A 27,669-nucleotide genomic window follows, 5' to 3' on the forward strand; every position below is an offset into this window, starting at 1 on the left:
CTATAACAAGCTGTTCCTTACTGTTCCTTAGTTTTTCTTTTTCTTTTTCTTTCTTTCTTTCTTTCTTTCTTTCTTTCTTTCTTTCTTTCTTTCTTTCTTTCTTTCTTTCTCTTTCTTTCTCCCTCTCTTTCTCTCTTTTTGTAGAAACTTTATTTTCTGTCAATCTTCTTCTATTTTCTGTTTAAGAGGCTGAGGAGGAACAGCTTAAGATCACTTGATGGGTGTTCCTACTCATTCAGTGGCCTGATCAGTGGGAGCTGCAGATCAGTCCTCAGTGGCAGCCCAAGTGCCCCCAGTCTTCAGTAGAGAACTGCTGACTAGGCACAGAGGGTACCTGCATGCCTTCAGACCCCCTCTGCAACCTTGGGTTGAATAGCAGTAAATTTGGGAGCTGCAGTAATCCATTCACCCTGGTATTCTTCCTTGGTCACAGCCTTTTCAGCAGTGGCCTGCTCTTCCTTTTCAATCTCTTCAGAATTTCTATAGAAGGAGAGATCAGACATCTTACAGGATGCTTACAGGAGAAAGTGCCATCCATGTGCAGAACTTCCTGGGCCAGCATCCATCACATCAGACCTATGGGATGGCAATATCCACATAGCACAGAGAAGAGTCTGTTACACACAGCAATGTAGGCAAGTTAACTGAAGATGCCTCTGTGAGAGGCTTGGCAGTCAGCCCTAGGATCAGTAATCACCAGAAGTCTCAACTCCTAAAAGGCTTCCTGGATCTGGTTAGTGAATGTACCAGCAGAGAAGCAGCCAGCAATAATGGCTCCAGTGACAACCCCAAACTTCAGCACAGCCCACTGGCCAGTATTCCTGGAGCTTATGACAATCACATCAACTGGGTTTCCAATGGCAATAATGGCATGAGTTGCCAGGAGAAGCTTCTTCCAGATTATCTTCAGATTTATGATATGGATGCCATTACTTTTCCTTTTGTAGATGGAAGTCAAGTTTGGTGCCACCTCAGTGGGTTCTTGCTGCAAGGAATTTGAGAACATCTTCCTCTTTCATCTGTAAGACATTAAAGACTCCAGACATTGTAAAAGTTTCCCTGTAAGTTAGGGTGGAAACCTAGAGTGATACAACATGGACCCCTCTCTGGACAGCTCAGAAAGGCTTTACTTTCTGATAATTCATAAATATTGTCATATTGTCCCATTATCCTTGGAAAAGAGAATAGTTGTGGTAACCGGGATAGTACATAATAGTTAAAGTTTGTAACTGAAATCTTTGGGAAGTATTCTATACATATGTATTTGTCTCATCTACCAAACTTCATGGTCCCTGAGGTCATCTATATTAGTCTCCTAGTACTGCCATAATAAATTACCACAAATTTACTGGCTTAAAACAGAAAATTTATCATCTTACAGTGCTGGAGGTCAGAAGTCTGAAATGAATTTCACTGTGCTAAAATAAAGGTGTATTCTTTCTGGAGATTTTATGGAGAAGTCCACGTCCTTATCTTATGTAGCTTCTGAAGGCCACCTGCCTTCCTTGGCTCATGGCCCATTCCTCCATTTTCAAAATCAGCAATTACACCACTCTGACCTCTGCTTCAATTACTTTGGGCGTAATCAGATAATCCAAGACAAGCTCTTCATCTCAAGGCTTTTAATCACATCTGCAAAACTCCTTTTGCTATGTGTGTTTGGGGTCCCCAAGACCACCCTCATGTTTGATACTTTGCTAAGAAGAATCAAAGAACTCAGCACACAGCAATATTCACAACTATAATTTATTATGGCAAAAAAGCAAAGCAAAGCAAATTCAACCAAGGAAAAAGGAAAATTCTGAGGGAAAACAGGCACAAGTTTTCAAGGGTCCCTCCCAGGAGAATCACATAGGATGTGCTTTATTCCCAAGGCAATGAGTTGTGACAGCACATGCAACCTGTTGCTAACCAGAGAAGTTCATTAAGGACCCAGTGCCTAGGGTTTTTATTGGAGCTATCTATAGGCATACTTTGTCTGCTGTGTGCCAAAATTCTAGATTCCTAGAAGGAATGCAGATGTTCAGCACAAACTATATTGCTTGCACAAACATTTTAGGCACAGTAAGCCATCCTTATCAGTTAATATTGGGAACCCTCCCAAATCTAAATTCCCAGAAGCTAGCCAAGGGCTGATCTTGCAAGGAGGTCTTTTCAAGGATAGATGTTTAGAACTGTTATGTTAACTCTTTTCTTCATAGCCCCAGTACCTTGCATTTAGTGAGTATATGGAAATGCTCCTTCTTTGTGCGTTGGCCTGTGGACCATGATTTGTCATATTCCCTGTGTCTCTGTCTTTGTAAATGGTATTACCTGAATACCTGAATACCATCCAGTACCTGAATAGAAAATCTATTTTGACTCCTTCCTGTTTCTTGCCCTCCACGTGCAATCAATCACTAAATCCTACTGATTGTACTTTCTAAATGTTTCTTGTTCCCTTCCCTTCCCTTCCCTTCCCTTCCCTTCCCTTCCCTATGTCTTTTACCGCCACTGTAGTCTGGGCCACCATTATTTCTGGACATTCTTTCTCTATAAACTCTGGAATGGTTTCAGCTTCTAGTTTGCTTTCCTCCAATCCATTCTCAAGATAGAAACAAGTGTGTTCTTTTAAGAACAGAAATCTAATTGCATTACTGTTCTAATAAAAACCTTTGAATGGTCTCTATCTATCTACTTCTCCAAACTCAGTTTTTACCCTCTCTCATCTTGCGCACTATACACTTTACATTCACATTGAATTTCTCTTGTTCCTCAAGCAGAACATACTCCACCCCCCTACAACTAGAGTCTTACATGAGTTTGTTCCTTTGCACCAAACACTTACCTCCTTCTTTTCCAAGTTAATTCTGATTATCTCTTCACTTGGGTTTCAGCAAAAGCATTTCTTCCTCAGGGAGATCTTACAAGGCTTCTAAACAGGTTGAGTCCCTCTATTATCTGTCCCTATGTATCCTTTATTTTCCTATCATTATGCTTATCCCCAAAGTTATGATTTTGTCTATCTCTGCTAGGTTTTAATCTCCATTATGGCAGAGTTTCTGTTTTGTTTGCCATTCTATCTCTAATATATAACACATGAAATTGGACATAGTAAGTGTTCAGTAAATGTTTCCTAAATGAGTGAATGAATTAGTGCTGAAAGGTTTTAGGAATGATTGTGTGGCTGCTTTGGAAAAGAATCTGGTGGTTCCTCAAAAGGTTAAACATTAGAGTTACCATATGACCCAGCAATTGCACTCCTACCTATCCAACCAAGAGAAATGAAATGTAATCCCCACAAAAAATTGTATCTAAAATTTCATAGCAGCATATTGCCACTGTAATAAGCTAAAAAGTGGAAACAACTCAAATCTCCATCAACTGATGAAAAGATAAATACAATGTGGTGTATCCATTCAATGGATTATTATTTGGCAATAAAAAGAAATGAAGTGCTGCTATTTGCTACAACATACATGGACCTCAAAAACATGATAAGTAAAAGAAGCCGTCACAAAAGACCACATACTGTATGATTTATGAAATGTCCAGAACAGACAGATCTATAAAGACAAAAGGCAGAACTAGAACTGGGGAGGTTAGAAAGAAATAGGGAAAGACTGCTAAGGATTGCCAGGGTTTCCTCGTGAGGTGATAAAAAATGTTCTAAAACTGATTATGGTAATGGGTGAACAATTCTGTGAATATATTAAAAACCATTGAACTGTGTATTTAAAATTTGTAAATTGTACAGAATGTGAATTATATGTCAATATTATTAAGAAAAGAATGATTGAAAACTTGCTGATGTATAATTCAACTTTGAAAGAAAGCTGATGGTGATTATGTTTAATTCAGACTAAGAAGAACACTGAATTCAAGAAATATTAATTGTGAGTGAATGGCTTATCATTCTCTATTGACTGAAATGCCTGGCCAGCTAGTTCACCTCACAACTTGAACAATCACATAAGTGCTTTTTTATTAAGACAACTGTTGTACTTTGGTATTAGTCCAGAGGGGTTTAATGTGTATTTTGTCACATGAAATACTTAAAAGAAGTGAACTTATGAATTGAGAATTAATTAAAAAAATTAATACTTCTCACGGATTCATCAAGGACCCTCTTAAGTGAAACAACTCTTACCTGACTATTAGGTACAGTAAGATACTGGCTTGAGTGACTCAAGCCAGTAGTTCTACTCATTAACTGACTATTGCTTTTGTACTGTAAGTGCAATGTCAACCCGGTAGAAAAGGCAAATAGCTGCTTATTTAATAAGCATTAATATTTTGAAAATAGTTTTGACCTCATATTTCCTCTGAAAAGATCCCGAGGACTTCTAGTGGGTCTGTACACCATACTTTGAGAGTTGCTGTCCTAAGTGATATAAAATCACAGATGCCTTAGCAACACAGATCCAGCATGTACTTACAGATTGCCCTTACTTGTGCCGCAGTGGTCCTTCTGAGGTTGATAATCATCTCAATCAAGTTGGAAATTATTTGGCCAAGTTTCTCCTTAATGTGGTACACATCTAATTAAACTGAGAGCATTGTTAATTGTTAAGTGATTAGCATTTCCTTGCTTTTCATTGTCAGAAGATGCATTAACAGCAATCACCTCTATTTTATCTTAACTCTTCATTTTTTTTTTTTTGGTCTCCTCTCTGCTCCCTTATCTAGAATAGCCAGAGAAGGCACCAAAGAGGTAGAGATAGAGTCAGAGACATTGTGATAAATAACCTTCCAGAAGTTTGCAAAACTCTTCTCTGAGTATCTTTTCTGGGGAGCTTTCTAGATGTTTTATAGTAATAGATTGGAGATGGATTGAAACATATTCTGGCTTCCCTACATCGGGGAACTGAGAGACCAGCCACCAAGTTCTTGATTTCAGTTAAAAAGATGACATTCAGAGCTTAGTTGTGGGTTAGTTGTAGTTAGCTTCAGCACATGAATAATTCTTCCAGCAATGATAGAAGGGAGAAACTCCTAAACCATTCTGTAATTTGCAGTTAAGTTTTTAGATTAAGCTACCATGATTTGTGACAACACAGAAGGATAACATGCCAGTGGCAGGTTAGAGTTTTGCACTGTGTTAGCATTGTCTTTGTTTAGCTTTTTGCTATACCTTTCTTTGGGGAATGCTGACATTCTTTGTGTTACAGAAGATTGCTCAGCATGGCCAGGTGGCATTTAAAGAGCCTAATGAGAAAGATGACTTGGCTCCAAGTGGCAATGTCAAAAGACACTTCGCAGCTGCCCTGTCGCAGAGGTCTGGAATGAGACCAACATTCTCAATTACTGCCCAGTGTTGCGTTGTCACTACCGCCTTCTCAGCATCCACCTTCTTCAAGCAGCATCCATGCCCTCTTTTTATCTGTTCAAGTGGGTGCTTTGGCATGAAGGAAGCTGCACTTTATCTCCCTAATGCATCTTACTGTCTTTGGCACATTTGTTGTTTGTTGTTGGTAGTGCCAGGGCTCAGCTGTTACACGACAAGCTTTGATAGAGTAAATCAGTTGTTGTTGTTTTTTCTTCTTGAAATACCCATCAGACTTTGTACTTTCCCTTTAAAAATGAAGGTTGCTTCATAATAGTTACTATCAGAAATAAGAAAAATATGACACAAGAAATTTATATCATTTTCACATTTGATCATGTCTGATGAATTGTCAGGAGAAAAATAAGTCTTGATTATTCACAGTGTTCATTTAGATGGGAACAAATCCCAGAAATCTCACTTTCTGGAAATACAGTATTAAAAGTATACTGATTTAGCCTTAACTTTTTAAACTCTTTAGAAAGACAGAGAGAGAGATCATTATTTTCAGCTTTCCTCTATGCCAAAAGGGCAGGAACCCTCAAAAGAGTACTTTCTGGGAGTCTAGGAGATTGCTTTTCACTTGAGTGTTATTTGAAATTTCCTGTGGATGGTGAATCTGAAAAACTTTGGGGTCAGGGTTGAGGATTTGTGATCTAAACATTCTTGACCCTGCCTCCTATAAAACCACAAATTGATATTGCTAGGACTCATCGCCACAGGATAGCTATCCAGCTGTCCAACATCCAGATAAAATTGAGTAATAAATTCAGGAAGTTGAATGTTTCTTGTTTTTGAACAATTGAGTTAAAACCTTTTAAACCTGATAATATTATTCAAATCTAACCCCACTCTAAGTTTAAAAATTATCATAAGAAAGCTCTAAATCTGTAAAATTTTTTGAATAGTGTTTAAAATATGACTGACCCTAATATATGGTTTAAAAAAGGAGAGCGGGAACTAGAACATATTCGTGTCCTATCTTTGTCTGTGGTTCATATTCTATGAGGAAGCTTCCACAGCACTGTGCAAACAGAAGCTTCTTGAGGTCAGTGGCTCTTCTTAACTGTACTAAGAGGTCAAAACTAGCAATCAGTCAGTTTTACCAGTTATATGACCTTGGACAAAGCCACCTCTTCATGCTTTGGTTTTCTTAACTGAAATGGTGATAGCTTTAGTGCTATGTTAGAAGTTTATTAAAGAAGTAAAGATTAAATGAGTAAACATAATAAAGCACTAGAACAGTGCCTGATAACAAACACCATGTAACTGTTAGTTTTGTTGTAGGGTATAATAATTGTATAAATGTTGTAGTTGAGGTAATGCTAGGTGCCCAAGAAAAAAAGATAAGTATAGAGAAGAAGAGAAGGGAAGTGGGAAGGCCAGAGAGAGGGGGTCTTTCCCCTGATGAGGAAGGGGAGAGGGAGAAATTGGAAGGTCACAGTCAGTGTGTTCCTTGGCACTCATCCATGGAAGCAAACTCTCTGAGTGAATGGAGAGTTTTCTTGATTCCTGCATGGTTCACACATGGAAGCTCACTTTGGGCCCAGGGCCTTCCAGCCTTGCCTAAGACTCTCATGTCCCAGTATAACATTTTTGTTTTTGCTACAACTGAATACTATCACTCAGAACTCTGTGAGATATAATGTAGGGTGAGTAGGTTGCATGATGCAGTTTAGTCAGTATAAAATGGGCATTGAAGAAAGAACATATGTTTATTGGAACATGTGAGATCTTTTACAGCCTGAGAATACAAGAGATCAGAGGACAATACAGGTATTTTCAAATGGCCACACAGAAAGTCTTATGGAAAGACTACAAGGGAATAAATGAAGCCATAATGAGAGAAGCTTTCATTGTAACTATGAGATGCTGTTATATTGCAATAGTGATTTCCATGTTATTGTTAGTAACTTTAATGATGATGATTTTGGTATTTAATCCCTTCATGTATGTTGCAAAAATGCTAGAATTCAAGAGTGTGACAAATTCCAAAACGGTTGAGAACTACTGCTTTGGGATAAATATGTCTTAGAGAAAGTAGTGTGAGGCACTCAAATGGAAGGTTCTTGATTCTCTTAACATCATCCTGTAGGGCCAAAAAGAGGTATTTCAACCAGATTACCTAAATATCTCATCTCTATGGTCAAGAAGTTGAGCAGACCCTAAGCAACGATGTCTACTGCAGTTACTACTTTGGCCACATTTCCATAGATTCCTTCGGTAAAGAGACAACAAGCCCAAATATGTTTAGACAGTTTATGCATCAGCTTAATCAGTTTTCCTTGACCCCCCAGTCCCATGGGTGATATGGACATAGACGCAGGGGGATACCGTGTACATAGGGGTATGTGTCACAGATGAGGAACCCCTAGATTTTAAAAATCCCTATGCTTATAAAGGGCTGCTGGCAAATCTATCCAATCTTTGCCCCCAAGGAAGACGTTACTTTTATCAACTTGGAATGCAAACAAATCTCCTCTGAGGAATGCAGGAAGACTTTTTATTATGGAGTGAGTAAATAAATCTGCTCTCTGACCAGCAGAGTGATGTTCTCTCTAGCTTCTGTGGCTGTTGATTACAACATCTTCAAACAAAACTGTCATAGAGCAACCATCTACACACAATGCAGTATGTTTAGCATCATGGAAGAAGCAATAGAGACCAATAGATCTGGATTTGAGTTTCAGTTCTGCTATTTACTAGCTGGGTCATCTTGGGCAAGTTGCTTCAAATCTCTGTAAAATGGGTGATAATAGTTTCCTCTTTGTAGAGCTACTGAAAAAATTAAATTAGGTAGTGTTTTTATAGCACTTAGGACTGTACCTTGACGATAATAATTACAACACACTGTAAAAATTAGGGCTGCATTAGGCTGAGTTCACAGAACACTTGATCAGCAATAGCTTAAAAAACTGAGGAGTTTTCTTTTCTCACATAACAACGAGGCCAGAGATAGATAGCTGGAAACTAGTTCAGCTCCTCACTAATGCTGCCAGGGACAGGCTTGCTTGCAAGCTTTGCATTTTTATTCTGGAGGAAGTGTCCTTCTTATGGACTTCATTCACATACCAATTGGTAGGTTCTGGATTACATGGCCAGTCTTAGCTGGGAAACTGGATATTTTTAGTTGGGTACACAGTGGCTCCACACAAAATTGAAGCTCTGTTAGACAGGAAGAAGTGGAACGGGTACTGGTAGTCGATTGGCAATGTCTGCCACAGACATGACCTCTGTGTTCAAGCTGTTCACATTCTAATATGGTGCTTCAGTGAGCAATAAAAACTTTCCTTCCTGGCAGTCACAGACTGTGGTTGGTGTACGCTTTTTATTAGACATTTATATTAAATTTGAAAAGGTTAATTCTGTTTGATCCAGTGGTCAAAGGACAGATATATTCCCAGCTTCCAGATTTTAGACACTGTGAATAGCATATTTGCTGAAGCTTAAAATGGAACAGAATGAACATATTACAGTTAATTAGGCCTACTGGAAAGCCTTATTGTCCCTAACATAGATAGCCTAATTACTTTGTATTTTAATTTCCTCTTCTTCACTAACAGGTACTAAGGGGCATCTTCAATGAGTTGGCTCTCAGCATTTTGGCTTTAAGCTTCTGTTTCCATCTTTATATTATGAAGAATTGATCAACTGGGTATCAAGTCATTCTGTGTAGAGCAGTTTTTTGGATGTGAATTAAACTATTAAGTTAAGGATTATTTATTTCAGCCATTTTCTCTCATAAATGTTACTAAAATTTATTTCATAGCCCTTAAAGAGAGGATACTTTGACTTATCCTAATTTTGATGACTCAGAGTCACCTTTGAACATCAGTCATTATGAAATTTTATAGTCATATATATTGATATAAAACTATTGCCAATGTAGTCCTTTCTTGCTTTTTTCTCATAAAATGAAGACTGTTTAATTATGAGACTCTTTGGGATGGTGTAACACAAGAGCCTTCATCATCTTCAGAGAAGTTATCAATGCCTTCACTGTTGCCCCTTTTGCTTTTGACTTTTCATCCCTGTTCAAGTAATTATTGTTACTAATTATATATTTAATAATTCTGTAGTTGGACCACAAGCATTAGTCTATGGACTTGCATCCACCCTCCCTTCTCATCTGAACTAATTTCATTAATGAATTGAGAAGGGAAATCCCTGTGATATTTTCCCCCTCTTCCTTTTGTCAAAAACAGACCATGGATCAGATTGGACCTGCAGGTGAATGTTCCTGAACCTTGTTCCAAAGCATAGCTCTTTACCATTTGAGCAGTGGTTTCCAAAATATTTTGAAAGTGGGCCCTTATTATTAAAAAAACTTTGAGAATATACTCAGGGTATAGGTATTTACTTTTATTTATAAAATGTTTACATGTTTTTACCAAACTAATGTTTTGTACATTATAAAACATGCACAAAAATAGAAATTAAAAAGCATCAGATAAAATGTGGATATAAGTAGAATCTCTAGAAGTTCTTTCTGTGCCTCAGGAGATCACCTTGCCCACTTCCTGGGGAATCTGCATTTCATCTTGGAGTTCTCGATACTAGAGGAAAAAGATGACACTTCTCATATGACACCAGCCCTGCAATTTTCTAGAAGATCTTAATATTAGCTTTTACCTTGAGTCTACTTAAACCCAAGGGAACTTGATTCATTGGAACCTGCCAACTTAAAGGTTGAAAAACACTGCAAGAATAGACTTGAAAAAAAAAACTCTCTAAAACTATTCAGAGAATAGACTAGATCAAAAAGAAGCTCCTCAAGACCGTGAAATTCTCCTTCAGGATTATGATTTATTAACCATTTTTCACTGGTGAATATACAGTCTTCTAATGTGATATCTCACTTGAAATGCCAAGGCCACTTTTCAGGAAATAGCACACAGCACAGGAACATGCATTTACTTAAAAAACTGTTTGTACTTTCTAGTGAATGGTAGCCTGGAACCCAAGGAACTTTCAAATTGTTTTCTAAGAACCATTATTGAACATATCCTGCACCAGGCTCTGAGATTCTTAATCTTGGCCTCATGGGTTCTATAAGGGGCTGTAAATGAATTTTAGTGTATTGATGAACACATTAAATTTTTTATGCAAAATGGAGAGTATGGATGTAAGATGAGCATATTTCTGGGAATATGGCCATAACTATCTACTTAGGAGACAGAAATCACACCAGCTATTTTATTAGAATTTAATACAAAGAATTGCTAACTAAGTGTAAAATTATTAACAAGGTAATGGAAATGACAAAAAGAGAATTCTAAGCAATCAGAGAGGTAGCAATTGCAGGAAGCTGCTGGGACTCCTAGAGTTGGAGAAAAAGAGGATAGGGGCTGGAGGAGCCCCTGTTCACGGGGTGCTTGGTCCCAGTCTTCTTAGGAGGAACACCAGGCAGCTGGTGTGGGCTCTTGAAAGGGGCACAAGGAGGCTGGTTCTGAGAGTGTTGGAATCTTCTCTGGACTCAATCGCAACTTCCTAAACAAACTGCCCCTGCTGGAGTAAGAAAGCATTGCTAGGTGTGCTGCTCCCAGGAACCTCAAGCTGACTGGAAGCTAACAGAAGACACTTCTTCCTCCTTATGTCTTGCAGTCTCTCTGAAGCGCCCCCTACTGGTAGACTCTAACAGGCATCAGCTTACAAAGCAGAAATACGGTTTGCAACATTGCAAAGCTGAGTGGATTTAAAGCTCAGAGATACTAACTTCATTGCTGGACCAGTGGCCATAGATTTTATGAAATTCTTAGAGGGGACTGGAACTCCAAAGGTTAAAACCTCTGTTTTTTAATTTTTTAATACTTGGGAAGAGGATTATTTTATGTATGGAAGTGTTGCTTCCCAGGTAAAGATAGACGAGAATCTGAATATTCCAAAGTACAGTAAAACCTTGGTTTGTGAGCACAATTCGTTCTGGAAACATGCTTGTAATCCAAAGCACTTATATATCAAAGCAAATTTTCCCATAAGAAATAATGGATACTCAGATGATTCACTCTACAACCCAAAAATATTCATATAAAAATGATTACAATACTGTAATATAATATAAAACAATAAAGAAAGTACAAAATATAAAGAAAAAATCAAATTAACCTGCACTTACCTTTGAAAACCTTCATGGCTGGTGTGAGGAAGATGAGAGAGGAGGGTTATAGTATAGGATGACTTTCACTATCACTAATGTAATCACTGCTATCTGTTGGATCAATAGAATCTTTTTCTTTTCGTGCAACTTTAACAAGGAACCTATCCAATGACACTTGATTTTGCCTCTTTTTGAGGATTTCATGGAAATGTGACATTACATTGTTGTTAAACAGATTTATCACTCACACTGCTACAGCCTTATTTGGGTATTGCTTTTCTACAAAATTTTGCACTGTTGCCCACAGTTTACACATATCTCTAATCTCATTTGAAGTGCAGGATTCCTCTGCCTTTTTCTCCTCCTCCTCTGCAGATGAGATCTCCTCCATAACCTCTTGCTGTTGCTCGCGATACAGAAACATCAATTTGTGCATGGTCAGCTCCTGGCCATGTTCCTCCATCAGCTCTTGAATATCATCCTCATTCAGCTCCAGTCCTGTGGTCTTCCCCAAAGACACAATTTCATCGACAACTGGAGTCTCCTGTTTATGAGCAAGCCCCTTTAAGTCAAGTCCAAGAATTCAATCAGGCCAAGTTTTCTCCAAGCAGAATTGAGGGCTCTCTTGGTGACCCCATCCCAGGCTTTATCGATGATCTTGAGGCAGTTACCAATGTGGACATGATTTTTCCACATCTCTCGGAGGGTAAGGTTTGTTCCTTCAGTCACCTTGAAGCATCGCTGAAATAGTGCTTTGGTATAAAGCTTTTTAAAATTCGAAACGACCTGCTGATCCATGGGCTGGAAGATTGGAGTGGTGTTGGGAGGAAGGAACTTGACCTTTTTTTTTTAAGTTTATTTATTTATTTTGAGAGAAAGAGTACAAGTGGCAGAGAACCAGAGAGAGGGAGAGGGAGAAAATCCCAAGCAGGCTCTGAACTGACAGCACAGAACCTGATGTGGGGCTCAAACTTATGAACTGTGAGATCATGACCTGAGGTGAAACCAAGAGTCAGATGCTTAACTGACTGAGCCCCAAGGCACCCTGGAATTTGACCTTAATGAATTTGAATTCCTCCAGTAAGTCACCCTCAAAGCCTGGAGGATGAGCAGGAGCATTATCCACAATCAGATTCTTTTCTGAAAGGTATTTTTTCACTGTAGGATGGAAGACCTTGTCGATCCACTCAATGAACAAAATACGAGTGGACCTCCACATAACATTTAACTGGCTTTTCTGCACCTTGCTTTTCTTGAAGGCTGGTGGATTCTCAGAATGATACATAAGCAGGGCTTGACTCTGAAATCCCCACTTGCATTAGCCCAAAATAAGAGGGTGAGATGGTCTTTCATGGGCTTGTGACTGGGCACTGCATTCTCTTCTTCTGTAATGTAGACCCTCTTTGGCATCTTTTTCCAAAAAAGCCCAGTCTCATTGCAGTTACCTTGCTCCAGAAGGTAACACTCGGAAACCATGAGCTTCTGGAACTTAGTAGTAGTAAACGCTTCCCATGCCTTGGCGTTTGAACTCACAGCCTCTCCATGCCTCACAACACTATGGATGCCATTTATCTTAAAGTTATCAAAACATTCCCTGGTTACCTTGAAGTCTTATTTGTTTTCTGTTGATGTACCTGGAAGTTTACCTAAGGTTGTTGTACAAGGCCTTTGCCCTCTTGCAGAAAAAGTTCTCGGTCATTGTCTGCTAGTTGTGTCTTGTTTATCCAAACCAGAAGCAACTTTTCTACATCTTCCAGAACACGTGGCCATTGCTTTGATATTCTTGTGACTCCCTTTGCTGCATCTAGCCCCCTTATTTCTTCTGTATTATTTAGTATTGTGCAAATGGTTGACATAGACTTCTTATAAAATCTTGCAATTTTGGCCACTCGCATAACTCGTTCATACTTCTGGATGATTTCCTTCTTAACTTCCACCATAATCATCTCCTTCTTCTTGCTGCCTTTCATTTCAACCTTTTTCTGCATGGGGGCCTTTGTATACACTTGCACCGATGTTGACTATAGTACAGTATTAATAAACTCTTGTTATTGTATTTAATGTAACTGGCAATAAAGCAGCAGAGGAAATGGTCTATATCTGCAGGCAGCCTGACCTAGAATGAAGTAAAATCATTCCAAACACTTGCATGGAAAAGCGAAGGGCTGTCCATAGGTGCTTTGAAGTGACAAAAAATACACTAGTGTAAGTTGTGGGTACCTTCAAAAGTTCTGAAAAATCATGGGTTTCTGCCAAACACCGTGGCTTGAGACCGAGCATCCAAGCATGGGAGATTATAACCCATAATCCCACAAGGAGAGAGAGAAAGAGAGAGTGCTCACAAGAGAGAGAAAGAGAGGGAGAGAAGAACCATTGGCTCAATTGTGATCATGTGACATTTGGCGTCGAGTACTACTGGTATTGCCAGACATGGGCTTGTTTATCAAGTTAAAATCTATTAGAAATGTTTGCTCATCTTGCGGAGCACTTGCAGAACAAGTTACTTACAATCCAAGGTTTTACTGTATTTCATTTTCTAGGTTCTGGAATCATGTAATGCAGACAAATCATGAATCTATCATGAATGCTCTAGAACTAAACTTCTGAAATTATGTGGTGAGATCTATTCCTTTTCCTTTCATGTTTTGCATCTTCTCCTTGTCTGGAAAGTTATTTCTTTTCTTGGGACAGTGTAGTGCACATGATCTGTGGTGGTCTTCGGCACCACGATCCCCCAGAAGTGTGTCTGTGCTGCTTCTATGGCCCCCTGGCCATGATTAATGCAGAGGTTGGAGACATAGGAAGAGCTAAGCTACTTAACGCAGCCCACCCCAACCAGTTAAATAAGTGGTCCATGTTTAGCAAGAGAGTATCTCTCTCAGGTGGTGAAATTGGGAGACATTAGCTGGAAGCTGTACAGCAACTCCGTTTGTCGTGGTGAGGAGGAAGCCCCTTTGAAGAGAGAGGGCGTTGAGCCAAACCAGTGAGAAAAGCAGAGAGGAGTGGCAGAGTTCTGGAGCTTTCCAGTCCTGGTGCTAGTGTCTCTGAAACAGCTGCACCAACGCTTGTGAACACATCTTGCTTACATAGATCAAACTTACTTTCTTTTTTCCTCTTCAGCTTGTTCAAATTGGTTTTCTAACACTGGTACCCAGTAGAGGACTGCATAAAGAGGCTCTGCTATGCTGCTTTTGTGTATACCATCTAGACAATCTCTTGGGGACTCCGCTGCCATAGTGGTAAAAGGGTGGTGGAATTTATCTCCAAGATTGTTTGAGGAGTAAATGAGAAAAATGTATATAAACCACTTAGCATGGTGCCTGTCATAAAGTGCACATTAAAAACAACTGTGGGCGGGGCACCTGGGTGGCTCAGTTGGTTAAGCATCCGACTTCGGCTCAGGTCATGATCTCGCAGTCCTGAGTTCGAGCCCCACGTCGGGCTCTGTGCTGACCGCTCAGAGCCTGGAGCCTGTTTCAGATTCTGTGTCTCCCTCTCTCTCTGCCCCTCCCCCATTCATGGTCTGTCTCTCTCTGTCTCAAAAATAAACATTAAAAAATTTTTTAAGAAAAAAAACCAAAAAAAAAAAAAAAACAACTGTGGGCTCGGTATTGTATCATCAATAGCATAGCTTGTCACTAAACTGTGCTGTGTATAGCAGTTTCTACCTGTGCCTCATGTGTTACTCTACTACACCATTTAGTTTGTCCTTTTTCATGACACCCTGACACTGTCAAGGACCAACATGTTTCAGTGAGATAATTGTTAACCAACAATAGCAATACATCATTTCTTCAAAGACGTTCACCCAAGTTTAGTGTAGTTTGTCTGTGGGGGCAGGCATCCCTTTAAGCTTTAAAGTTATTTAATTTTCTCTTTTTCTTCTGCTTTGCTTCACTGCCATCCTTCTTTATTCTCTACCATCACAATCAGCTGTTGAATCCGTTGTTATTTCTATTGGTGAGGTCAAGGCTGCCTGTTTGAATCTGTTTCGTCTTGAGATTTGCTTTTGTTGTGTGCCTTCCACATCTTATTACATCATCTTTGCTTCTTGGCTTCTCAGGTGAAGTTTCATTATATATATATATATATATATATATATATATATATAGTATTTCAGAAGACCAATGCAACAACTTCTATGAGAATTATAACTCTTATTCAGACTAGCACATTCTTACTGTCATAATATAGGAAGCTAAATTATTATTTTTTAAATTTTATTTTATTTTTTATATTAAACATAATTTATTGTCGACTTGTTTTCCATACAACACCCAGTGCCCTCCTCAATGCCCATCACCCACTTTCCCCTCTCCCCCAACCCCCATCAACCCTCAGTTTGTTCTCAGTATTTAAAAGTCTCTTATGGTTTGCCTCCCCCCCCTTTCTGTAACTTTTTTTTCCCGCTTCCCCTCCCCCATGGTCTTCTGTTAAGTTTCTCAGGATCCACATATGAGTGAAAACATATGGTATCTGTCTTTCTCTGCCTGACTTATTTCACTTAGCATAATACCTTCCAGTTCCATCCACATTGTGGAGATTCCTCAAAAAGTTAAAAGTAGATCTACCCTATAACCCAGAAATAGCACTGCTAGGAATTCACCCAAGGGATACAGGAGTGCTGATGCATAGGGGCATTTGTAACCCAATGCCTATAGCAGCACCTTCAACAATAGCCAAATTATGGAAAGGGCCTAAATGTCTATCAACTGATGAATGGATAAAGAAGATGTGGTTTATATATACAATAGAATACTATTTGGCAATGAGAAAGAATGAAATCTGGCCATTTGTAGGAAGCTAAATTATAATCAGAAGGTTGCTTGGTGATCCAGGAATCAGTGTAAGAGCCATGAGATGATCGCCTGACTGCTCCCCCCACTGACAGTTGTTGATTTAGTGATTATTGCTGCAGGCTTGAGAGGATAAAGTACTTTGTTATTCAGAAGTTATTTTTGAATTAATATCAAACCACACAGCTAAAGATTTTACAATTGCTGCTACATAAAATGAATAATTTTTAAAAAATATTTCTTTAATGTTTATTTATTTTGAGAGAGAGAGAGAGAGAGAGACAGAGTGCAAGTGGGGGAGGGGCAGAGAGAGAGGGAGACACAGAGCCTGAGGCAGGCTCCAGGCTCTGAGCCATCAGCACAGAGCCCAACACAGGGCTTGAACTCATGAGCTGTGAGATCATGACCTGAACCAAAGTCAGACACTCAACCGAGTCACCCAGGTGCCCCAAAATGAATAATTAAAAAAAAAAAAAAGAACAAAACTGTTTCATGTGTCAGAATAACTATCTTTGTCTCATAAATACAAAGTAATGAGGATGTACTCAATTCTCAAAAAGAATAAAACAAAAACAAAAAATCCAAACTAACAAAGCAAGTGGGAATGAGTGATGTCTGTGACAATTTCCTATAATAATCATTAAAAAATTATTAATAAGGAGGCAAATGGTTTCCTTTGTATAAGCTTTACCTAGTTTGGTCAAGTGTGGCATTATAAACTGAATACTTTCAGGCACATAGTCAACCTTCTCAGATGACTAAAATAACTCCTGATTGTTCAGCTATTTGAATCATATAGGCATGGTTCAAGACAAATTCCAAGCTACATTAGTACACTGAGACAGTGGGGTATAATAATACAACTACATTTCTGTCTTGTGCCCCAACTCTCCCATACTTTCTAAGCTCATACATTCAGTTGGCCACTGGATAGTCTACATAAACAACCAACAGATACTATGTCAACCATAACACATCCAAAACAGAATTCTAGACTTTTCCCCACAAAACCTACTCCTCCCCTTCTCTTTCCCATTGCACCAAAATCCTGAGATATTCTTGACTTCTCTATTTTGCTCACATCATACACATACTCCATGAACTCAATGTTCAGAGTATACCCCAGTTCCAGAAATCACATGAACCTAAGTCACTTTATATTGTTCCTATACTCAGAATGCTCAAAAAATATTCAATAAACTCAAAGTAGCACACAGGTGACTTTTCATTTTTTTATTTACATTTTCAATATTTTCTATAATTACTGTATGTAATTTTTATAACCTGAAAAACAATTCAGTTTTATATTTCTGTTTTTATAAGAAATATAGCATTTTAAATACAAATTAAAGAAAGCATTTCTTGGTACAGCTTTGCTTTCTTTAATCACTTAGTTTGATACATATACCCTGATGCTAATATCAGAGTCTTCCTTTTGTTTTGACTATTTCTATTACCAGTTAGATGAAAGATAATAAATACTCAGTGACACTAGGAGACAGCATAGTATAGTGGGAAAGATGTGGATTTTAAACCACAAGACCTAGGATGTAGTTTATCTGACAATGGATTAGCTTCGTAGTTTTAGCCAGTTGACTTAAATTTTTCAGTCCCCCATCTTAAAAAAAAATGGAACAAATAATATCTGGCTTACCTACCACATAGAATTTTTGTGAAGTTCAAATAGCTATTTAGAAGTGTTTGAAGTGTAGGGGCACCTGGGTGGCTCAGTCGGTTAAGACTTTGGCTCAGGTCATGATCTCATAGTTCATGAGTTCTGTGCTGACCACTCAGAGCCTGGAGCTTTCTTTGGATTGTGTCTCCCTGTCTTTCTGCCCCTCCTCTGCTTGTGCTCTGTCTCTCTCTCTCTCAAAAATAAATAAAAAAAATTAAAAAAAATTTTAAAAGTGTTTGAAGTGTAAAATAATGAATATTAGTTAAAAATAATAGAATTATACAATAGTCAAATGGTGAGCTGTAAAATCTACAGATGGCATGATGAATTATCTTAAAACACCAAAGTAAATTAGAGTTCAATTGCATATTGTACTTGTCATATGCTATCTTAACCCAATATCCATATGTGTAGAGGATGGTAAGATTAGTGGATGTCAGATGCTAACTGAGTAAAAATGAAAATGACAGATGTTGAGTTGGAGCAGCCTTGTTCATCAGAGAAGACAGCTTTACACATCTCAGAGAAAACTCTGCCTTGTTAAGTGGATGGGCTTTCTTATACACCTTGAGAAAGCAGCTAAGAGCTTAGATGTATGAGTGGAAATAGTGCCCAGATGTGAGTGGGGAGAGAGGTCACACCTGGTCGCCCTATCATGGCAGCCACAGGCTGACCTTGAGAAAACGGGCCCTCTTAGAGGATCTAGGAGAAACTTTGTTTTGCCAGTCTTGTAAGCACTGCTGGTAATGGTGATCAGACCTAAAGGGAAAAAGCTCTCAGCCCACTAGGAAAATTTAGAGTTAGGGCCTCAGGAGAGAGAACAAGAGAAGTTTTGAGATCTTCATTCAGTTTAAAGCAACCAAAAACTTGCTGAGTACCAGACACATTGCTAGATCTATTTATATATTATCATATTTGATCCTTAGCATGCAATTTTGGATAGGTATTATCAGTTTACAGACAGAAAAACTCTAGACTCAGAGGGGTTAGAGAAGTTGTTCAAGATGACTATATTGGTAAGTGACCAATATGAGATTGAAATCCACTTCTGTTGGTCTCTTTACATTATACCCTCTTGAATGTTGGTGAACTTCTGTGTAGTAAAGGCCGCAACTCTGTTCATATTGATGATTTTCAGAGAGATACTGTGAATTTTTTCATGGGTATTGGCAGTCTTTGATATCAGGGAATGATGCTATTGGAAGCAGTGAATCCTGGTGATATGTGGAACTGGTTTCTTTAATGAAGGACACTTAGATTGGTGGCTTAGTATCTCTGAAAGATTACCATGATTTTTTCAAGACATATATTTTCTTGATAAAGAAACACTTTCCTAGATTAAAAATGGCCTTTACAATATCTCCCCAAACCTCATCAGATCAGTGTGTATTAAAGTAAGAAACTGAGATTTTCACTGCACTAAGAGCTCCGGATGGTTTCATTCCAATGTAGGTAAATGGCCTAACTGCTTATATAATTCATGACCTGCTCCATGGAGTCAGGGACATTATTTTACAAGGACACTGCTTCATTATCACTTTTCTGCTCCAAGTCACAACACAGAACACATGATTTCAATGAGGTCTTTTCAGACAGGTGTAGCTTCTTTTCAAATGCTTCAAGACAAGACTTTTGTATTGTGGCAAATCCAAGAGTTAGTAAAATCTCAGCCTTTTCAAATCCAGTCTTCTTCTCAAAAAGATTCACATTGTCTAATGTATCATGGACAGGCATAAGACACTCATTTGAATTTTGCTGGCTTCATATTTTTATTGGAAAAAATCTTTTAACACCCAAAGCACTGAGACTTCTGTTTTTATGTTCAATTATAGAAGTAAAATCTAAAAATATAGAAATTTTATCATACTTTATATTTTTGGCATTTTACAGCCAAGTTCTATAAAATAACTTATAAAAATCATATGTCTATAAATATAGTGACAGTTTAGGATATCCATTATTGTTTCCAAAGGAAAATTATTCTATATAACTTAGCAGGAAAACAAGGATGGATATAAATTAACTGACCATGTATACTACAGATAATGTACTACTATTCTGTATTATCTTAATTCAACAATGCTTTAGTAACTTAGTCTGTTATGTATAGAATATATATCACAAAGTCTTACTTGACTTACATCACAAACATATCTAGAAAAAATTAAAGACAAAAAATTTGTCATCTGTTACATGTGGCTGCTGAAATCAATCCAAAGACCCATGCCACAGTTTAAGAAATGATGTTTTAGGGAAAAACCAAATATTAGATTTAGTGTAAGAATAGCTAATTACTATGATCTATAAGATGTACCCTTTCTATTGTAAGAAGTCTTAATTGTGTTATTGAACTGTTTAAGTCATTTGCCTTATTGGTGAAATCAAGGATAGCAGAAACCCTATTGTATGGCAGAATTAAAAATGCCTTTATTTAGAAAATAGTTAATGGAGGGGTGGAGTTAAAATGGTAGAGAAGTAGGGGGACTGGGACTTTCCTCCTCCATCTAACACAGTTGTATTGAGGTCAGATCATTAGGAACACCCAGGAAATCAATCTGCAGAGTGACAGAAAGATCTCCACATTTGGAGGGAGACAGCTTGGCGGGATTGAGGTGCGTGTATGTGATTTGGGGGAGATAAAATGGCATAGACATAGAAGGGAGGGAGCCCTTCTGTGCAGAGACAAAAAGGAGAGAAAGAGAAAAAGGGGCTGTGAAGTTGTGGCAAAAACTTTGCACAAGAGAAAAACCTCTCTGGACCATGGACTGGGGAATGAGAAATACAGAGAGTGCATTTCTATTTTATAAAAAGCCTTAGGATCTGAAACTCGGAGGTCCAAAAGCAAGAGACCTGTGCACACGCCTAGTTGGTTGGGGGGGGGGGGGCTGGCCCAGGGTGTGGTAGTGATCTCAGGGGTGCACTGGGGGACAATAGTCCCCTTCCTCAAGTACTGTGAGAAGAGGGTTTATTGCCTCCCCAAGGACAAAAGACTCTGCAGATGCCAGCTAGAGGCCTTTTAACAGCAGGGCTGAGTGGTGCTACAACAGAACAGGGTCAGGGTAGTGTGAGGTCCTTTAAGACTTCAGGTTTTGAATTCCAGCCCATTGCCTAGGAGGCGCAGGAGACTGTGGAGCAGGACAGGTGGGCTGCCCATGCTATTCCGTGAGGGCTGTCTGAACAGTGTGGTTTGAGACACCTGGTGCAGGGAGGAGGGATTGGGGTGTCACCACTTTTCACCCCAACACCAATAAGGTGGGGCTTCAGAGAGCAACACATCGGCCCCCAGGGGAGGCAGGACATGCTTACACCAAACCCCTCCCTCTGTGCCTGGCAACTGCTTATCTATTGGAGGAAAACTGACACTGAGTGAATCAGCCTCTCCTCCAGACCTGCACAGCAGTAATAAACAACTTTCTTTTTTCTTTTCTTTATTTTCTTTTATTTATTCACTTTTTATTTTTTATTGCTTCTCTTTCTTTTGGAATCAGGATCATAGTTTCTTATTTGTTTCTGGTCAATTCTTTACACTCACACAAACACACACACACACACACACACACACACACACACGACTTTTTTGTTTGTTTGATCAGGCATTTTTATTCTTTTTATACCTTTTCTATCTTCTTTATTTACCTTTCTCTTTCTCTGGATTTAGCCTTATAGATTTTTTTACTCTCTGTTTGGTCTTTTCTCCCCTTTCATTTTTCTCTTTGTATGGGATCAGGCTTCCCCCCTCCCTTTTTCCTTTTTTTTTCCAGGGTTACTTCAACAAACAGATCAAAGCACATATGGTTGAAGGTCCAAACACTTCACCACTACAAGCAAGGAGGAGCTCTGCAGAGACCTGACCAGTGAGATAGAGCAGCCAAAATGCAACAACAGAGTGCATGCAACATACATCAGAAACACTTCCTGAAGTGTCAGACCCGGACAGTGTATGACCCCTTTTTGATAGAGTAGCACTCACAGGTGCAGGACACATAACAAGCTATTAAAACATGCAAAAGACAGAGACTTAGCCAAAATAACAAAATGAAAGAATTCACCCCAAAAGAAAATTCAGGAAGAAATCACAGCCAGAGGATTGCTCAAAACAGATATAAACAATATATCTGACCAAGAATTTAGAATAACAGTCATTAGACTAATAGCTGGGCTTTATAAAAAAAAAGTGTAGGAGACAACAGAGAATCTCTTGCTGCAGAGATGAAAGACCTAAGAACTAGTCACAGGGAATTAAGAAATGCTATAAATGAGATGCAAAATAAACTAGATGCCATGACAGTGAGAATGGATGAAGCAGAGGAGACAATAGGTGAAATAGAAGATAAAATTATGGGAAATGATGAAGCTGAAAAAAAAAAAGAGGAAAAGGAAATTACTAGATCACAAGGGGAGAATTAGAGAACTAAGTGATTCCATGAAACAAAACAATATCTGTATTATAGGAGTTCCAGAAGAAGAGCAAGAGAAAGGGACAGAAGGTTTATTTGAACAAATTATAGCTGAGAACTTCCCTAATCTGGGGAAGGAAACAGGCACCCAAATATAAGAGGCACAGAGAACTCTCTTCAAAATCAACAAAAACAGGTCACCACCATGACATATCTTAGTGTAACTTCAAACTACAAAGATAAAGAGAGAATTCTGAAAGCAGCTAGGGACAAAAGGTCTTTAACCTACCAGGGTAGACACATAAGTTTAGTAAGAGACCTGTCCACTGAAACTTGGCAGGGAGAATGGAGTCGCAGGAAATATTCAATGTGCTGAATAGGAAAAATATGCAGCCAAGAATCCTTTATTCAGCAAGGGTGTCATTTAGAATAGAAGGAGAGATAAAGAATTTCCCAGATGAACAAAAACTAAAGGAGTTCGAGACCACTAAACCAGCCCTGCAAGAGATCCTAAGGGGAACTCTGTGAGTGGAAAGAAGTAAAGACTAAAAAAGACCAGAGATATCATCACAAACATGAAACCTATAGATAACACAATGGTACTAAATCCATATCTTTCAATAATCACTCTGAATGTAAATGGACTAAATGCCCCAATCAAAAGACATAGGGTATCAGAATTGATAAAACAAAAACAAAAACAAAAACCAAGATATATCTATATGCTGTCTATAAGAGACTCATTTTAGACCTGAGGACACCTGCAGATTGGAAGTGAGGAAATGGAGAACCATCTATCATGCTAATGAATGTCAAAAGAAAGCTGGAGTAGCCATGCTTATATCAGAAAAAGTAGATTTTAAAACAAAGACTGTAACAAGAGATGATGAAGGGCATTATATCATAATTATGGGGTCTATCCATCAAGAAAAGGTAACAATTATAAACGTTTATTGTCCCCAATGTGGTGGCAATCAAATATATTAATCAATTAATTGTAAACAAAAACTTATTGATAATAATATTGTAATTATAGGTGACTTTAATACTCCACTTACAACAATGGGCAGATCATCTAGGCAGAAAATCAATAAGGAAACAATGGCTCTGGATGATCCATTGGACCAGATGGACTTAACAGATATATTCAGAACTTTTCATGATAAAGCAGCAAAATACACATTCTTCTTGAGTGTTCATGGAACATTCTCCAGAATAGGTCACATACTGGGTCACAAAACAGCCCTGAACAAGTATAAAAAGATTGAGATTGTACCATGCATATTTTCAGACAACACGTTATGAAACTTGAAATCAAACACACACACAAAATTTGGAAAGCCCCCAAATGCATGGAGGTTAAAGAACACCCTATTAAAGAATGAATGGGTCAACCAATAAATTAAAGAAGAAATTAAAAAATACATGGAAACAAGTGAAATGAGAAACATGACAGCCCAAGCCCTTTGGGGTACTGCAAAGCAGTTCTAGGAGGAAATTGCAATTCAAGCCTATCTCAAGAATCAAGAAAGGTCCCAAATACACAAACGGACCTTACACCTAACAGAGCTAGAAAAGCAGCAGCAAAGAAACCTGAAAGCCAACAGAAGAGAAATAATAAATATTAGAACAGAAATAAATGACATAGAATCCAAGAAAAGAGTAGAACAGATCAGTGAATCTTAAGAGTGAGTTTCTTAAAAGAATAAACAAAATTTATAACCCCCTATCCAGACTTCTCAAAAAGAAAAGAGAATGTAGCCAAATAGATAAAATCATGAATGGAAGAGGAGAAAGTACAACCAATACCACAGAAATACAAACAATTATTAGGGAATACTATGAAAAATTATTTGCCAACAAACTGGACAATCTAGAAGAAATAGACAAATTCCTAGACACCCACACACTACCAAAACTCAAGCAGGAAGAAATCGAAAATTTGAACAGACCCATAACCAGTGAAGAAATTGAATTGGTTATCAAAAATCTCCCAAGAAACAAGAGTCCTGGGCCAGGGTAATTCTACCAGACATTTAAAGCAGAATTAATACCTATTTTTCTCAAACTGTTCCAAAAAATATAAATGGAAGGAGAGCTTCCAGACTCATTCTATGAAGCCAGCATTACCTTGGTTCCATAGAGCACACTAAATAGGAGAATTACAGGTCAATATCCCTGATGAACCTGGATATAAAAATTCTCAACAAGATACTAACAAAATGAATTCCACAGTACATTAAAAGAATTATTCGCCATGATTAAGTAGGATTCATGTCTGGGATACAGGACTGGTTCAATATTCACAAGTCAATCAACATGATACATTGCATTAATAGAAGACAGGATAAGAACCATATGATCCTGTCAATAGATGCAGAAAAAGCATTTGACAAAATAAAGCATACTTTCTTAATAAAAACTCTCAAGAAAGTCAGGATAGAAGGGACATACCTTAACATCATAAAAGCCATATATGAAAGGCCCACAGCTAATATCATCCTCAATGGGGAAAAACCCAAAACTTTCCCCCTGAGATCAGGAACACAACAGGGATGACCACTCTCACCACTGTTATTCAACATCGTGTTGGAAGTCCTAGACTCAGCAATCAGACAAGAGAACAAAATAAAAGGCATACAAATTGGGAAAGAAGAAGTCAAATTTTCACTCTTTGCAGATGACATGATACCCTACATGGAAAACTGAAAGACTCCACCAAAAAACTGCTACAGCTGATCCATGAATTCAGCAAAGTCTCAGGATATAAAATCAATGTACAGAAATTGGCTGCATTTCTATACATCACTAATGAATGAAACAACAGAAAGAGATATCAGGGAATCAATCCCATTTACAATTGCACCAAAAATCATAAAATATCTAGGAATAAATCTAACCAAAGAAGTGAAATATCTGTATGCTGAAAACTATAGAAAGCTTATGAAAGAAATTGAAGACACACAAAAAAAATGGAAAAACATTCCATGCTCACGGATTGGAAGAACAAATATTGTTAAATGTTGATACTACCCAAAACAATCTACACATTCAATGCAATCCCAATCAAAATAGTATCAGCATTCTTCACAGAGCTAGAACAAACAATTATAAAATTTGTATGGAACCAGTAAAGACCTCAAATAGCCAAAGTAATGTTGAAAAAGCCAAAGCTGGAGGTATCACAATCCTGGACTTCAAGATGTGTTACTAAGCTGTTATCATCAAGACAGTATGGAATTGGCACAAAAACAGACACATAGATCAATGGAATAGAATAGACAATGCAGAAATGTACCCACAAATATATGGCCACTTAATCTTTGACAAAGCAGGAAAGAGTATCGTATGGAAAAAGGACAGTCTCTTTAGCAAATGGTGCTGGGAAAACTGGATACCAACGTGAATAAGAATGAACCTGGACCACTTTCTTATACCACACACAAAAATGAACTCAAGATGGATGAAAGACCTAAATGTGAGACAGAAAACCATCAAAATCCTAGAGGAGAAAACAGGCAGCAACCTCTTTGACCTTGACTGCAGCAGGTTCTTGACTGCTTTAGAGACTTGACATGTCTCTGAAGGCAAAGGAAACAACCAAAAATGAATTATTGGGATCTATCAAGATAAAAGCTTCTGCACAGAGAAGGAAACAATCAATAAAACTAAAAGGCAACTGACAGAATGGGAGAAGATATTTGCAAATGACACATCAGATAAAGGGTTAGTATCCAAAATCTATAAATAACTGACCAAACTCAACACCCAAAAAACAAATAATCCAGTGACAAAATGGGCAGAAGACATGGATAGACACGTTTCCAAAGAAGACATCCACATGGCAAACAGACACATGAAAAAATGCTTGACATCACTCATCATCAAGGAAATACAAATCAAAACCACAATGAGATACCTCCTCACACCAGTCAGAATGGCTAAAATTAACAATTCAAGAAACAACAGATGTTGGTGAGGATGTGGAGAAAGGGGAACTCTTTTGCACTGTTGGTGGGAATGCAACCTAGTGCAGCCACTCTGGAAAACAGTATGGTGGTTCCTCAAAAAATTAAAAATAGAATTACCCGATGCCATAGCAATTGCACTACTAGGAATTTATGCAAAAGATACAGGAATGCTGATTCATAGGGGCACATGTACCCCAATGTTTATAGCAATGCTATCACAATAGCCAAATTATGGAAGGAGCCCAAATGTCCATCAACTGATGAATGGATTAAGAAAATGTGGTGTGTATACACACACACACACACACACACACACACACACAGGAATATTACTCAGCAATGAAAAAGAATGAAATTTTGCCATTTGTAACAATGTGGATGGAACTGGAGGGTATTATGATAAGCAAAATAAGTCAGTCATAGAAAGACAGATATATGATTTCAATCATATATGGAATTTGAGAATCTTAACAGATGATCATAGGGGAAGGGAAGGAAAAATAAGATAGAAACAGAAAGGGAAGCAAACTGTAAGAGACTCTTAAATACAGACAACAAAGTGAGGGTTGATGGGGGTGGGCTAAATGGGTGACAGGCATTAAGGAGGGCATTTGTTGGGATAAACGCTGGGTGTTGTATGTAAGTAATGAATCACTGGGTTCTACTCCTGAAACCAAGACTACACTGTAAGTTAAATAACTTGATAATAAAAAATAAATAAAGGCTTCAGAATATATTAAAAAATAAAATAGTTTATAGTTTGCAGTGAGTTTTCAGGTAAACTATTTTATATGCGCTAGGGTTGTGTTTCAGTTATCCATTGTGTGTAACAAAATACCTCCAACTGTTGACTTTAAACATTGGTTCTCTCTTGTGGTTCTGTATTGATTCTTTTGCTGCACATAGTGTTGGCTGGGATCACTCTTGCAACTGCAGTCAACTGGAAGCTTGGATGGGACACTTTTGTTCTTTACATGGCCTCTCTCTCTCCAGGAGGATCAATAGGACTTCCTTACCAAATGGCACCTAGGCTCATAAAAGGAAATGAGCCAAGAGGATGAAACCCACTATGTAAGCCTCTGCTAGCATCGTGCTTGCCAGTATTCCAGGGGCCAATGTGAGTCACCTGGCTAGGCCACATGGGAAGAAACTCTACATAGGTGTGAATTCCGGGAGGTGTAGTTCATTGGAGGCTGCCAACATCAGAGTCTCCTACAGGCTGCTATTTATCTCCTAATATCTGTCCACCTCTGCCTTTTTTCTAATTTTTAACAGGATGCATGGCTAACTAGAATAATGACTGCTTTTCCTACACTAACACTCATCAAATTGTGGATGGGAAGCTACATTTTTGGGCAAGGGGATTCAAGAAGTGTTGTGTATGGGTTTTGGATGGTGTCTTTATCACACCTATTGCCAGGTGACAAA

The 27,669-nt window shown here is 38.3% G+C and overlaps 1 long non-coding RNA gene and 1 pseudogene across 2 annotated transcripts in view; both read right to left on the reverse strand.

Annotated features, from left to right (window-relative positions):
* Positions 1 to 250: 250 nt before the first annotated feature.
* Positions 251 to 1,046, reverse strand: LOC123385700 (annotated as a pseudogene).
* Positions 1,047 to 9,646: 8,600 nt separating this feature from the next.
* Positions 9,647 to 27,669, reverse strand: part of LOC109500178 — a 42,282-nt gene continuing 24,259 nt past the window's right edge. For both annotated transcript variants that reach the window (XR_002157820.3, XR_006597856.1), the window contains exon 4: positions 9,647 to 9,861. This is a non-coding gene — a long non-coding RNA (uncharacterized LOC109500178). The remainder of the gene's footprint in view (positions 9,862 to 27,669) is intronic.

Source organism: Felis catus, chromosome B2 (genome assembly GCF_018350175.1).
Source record: "Felis catus isolate Fca126 chromosome B2, F.catus_Fca126_mat1.0, whole genome shotgun sequence".
Taxonomy (NCBI): Eukaryota; Metazoa; Chordata; class Mammalia; order Carnivora; family Felidae; genus Felis; species Felis catus.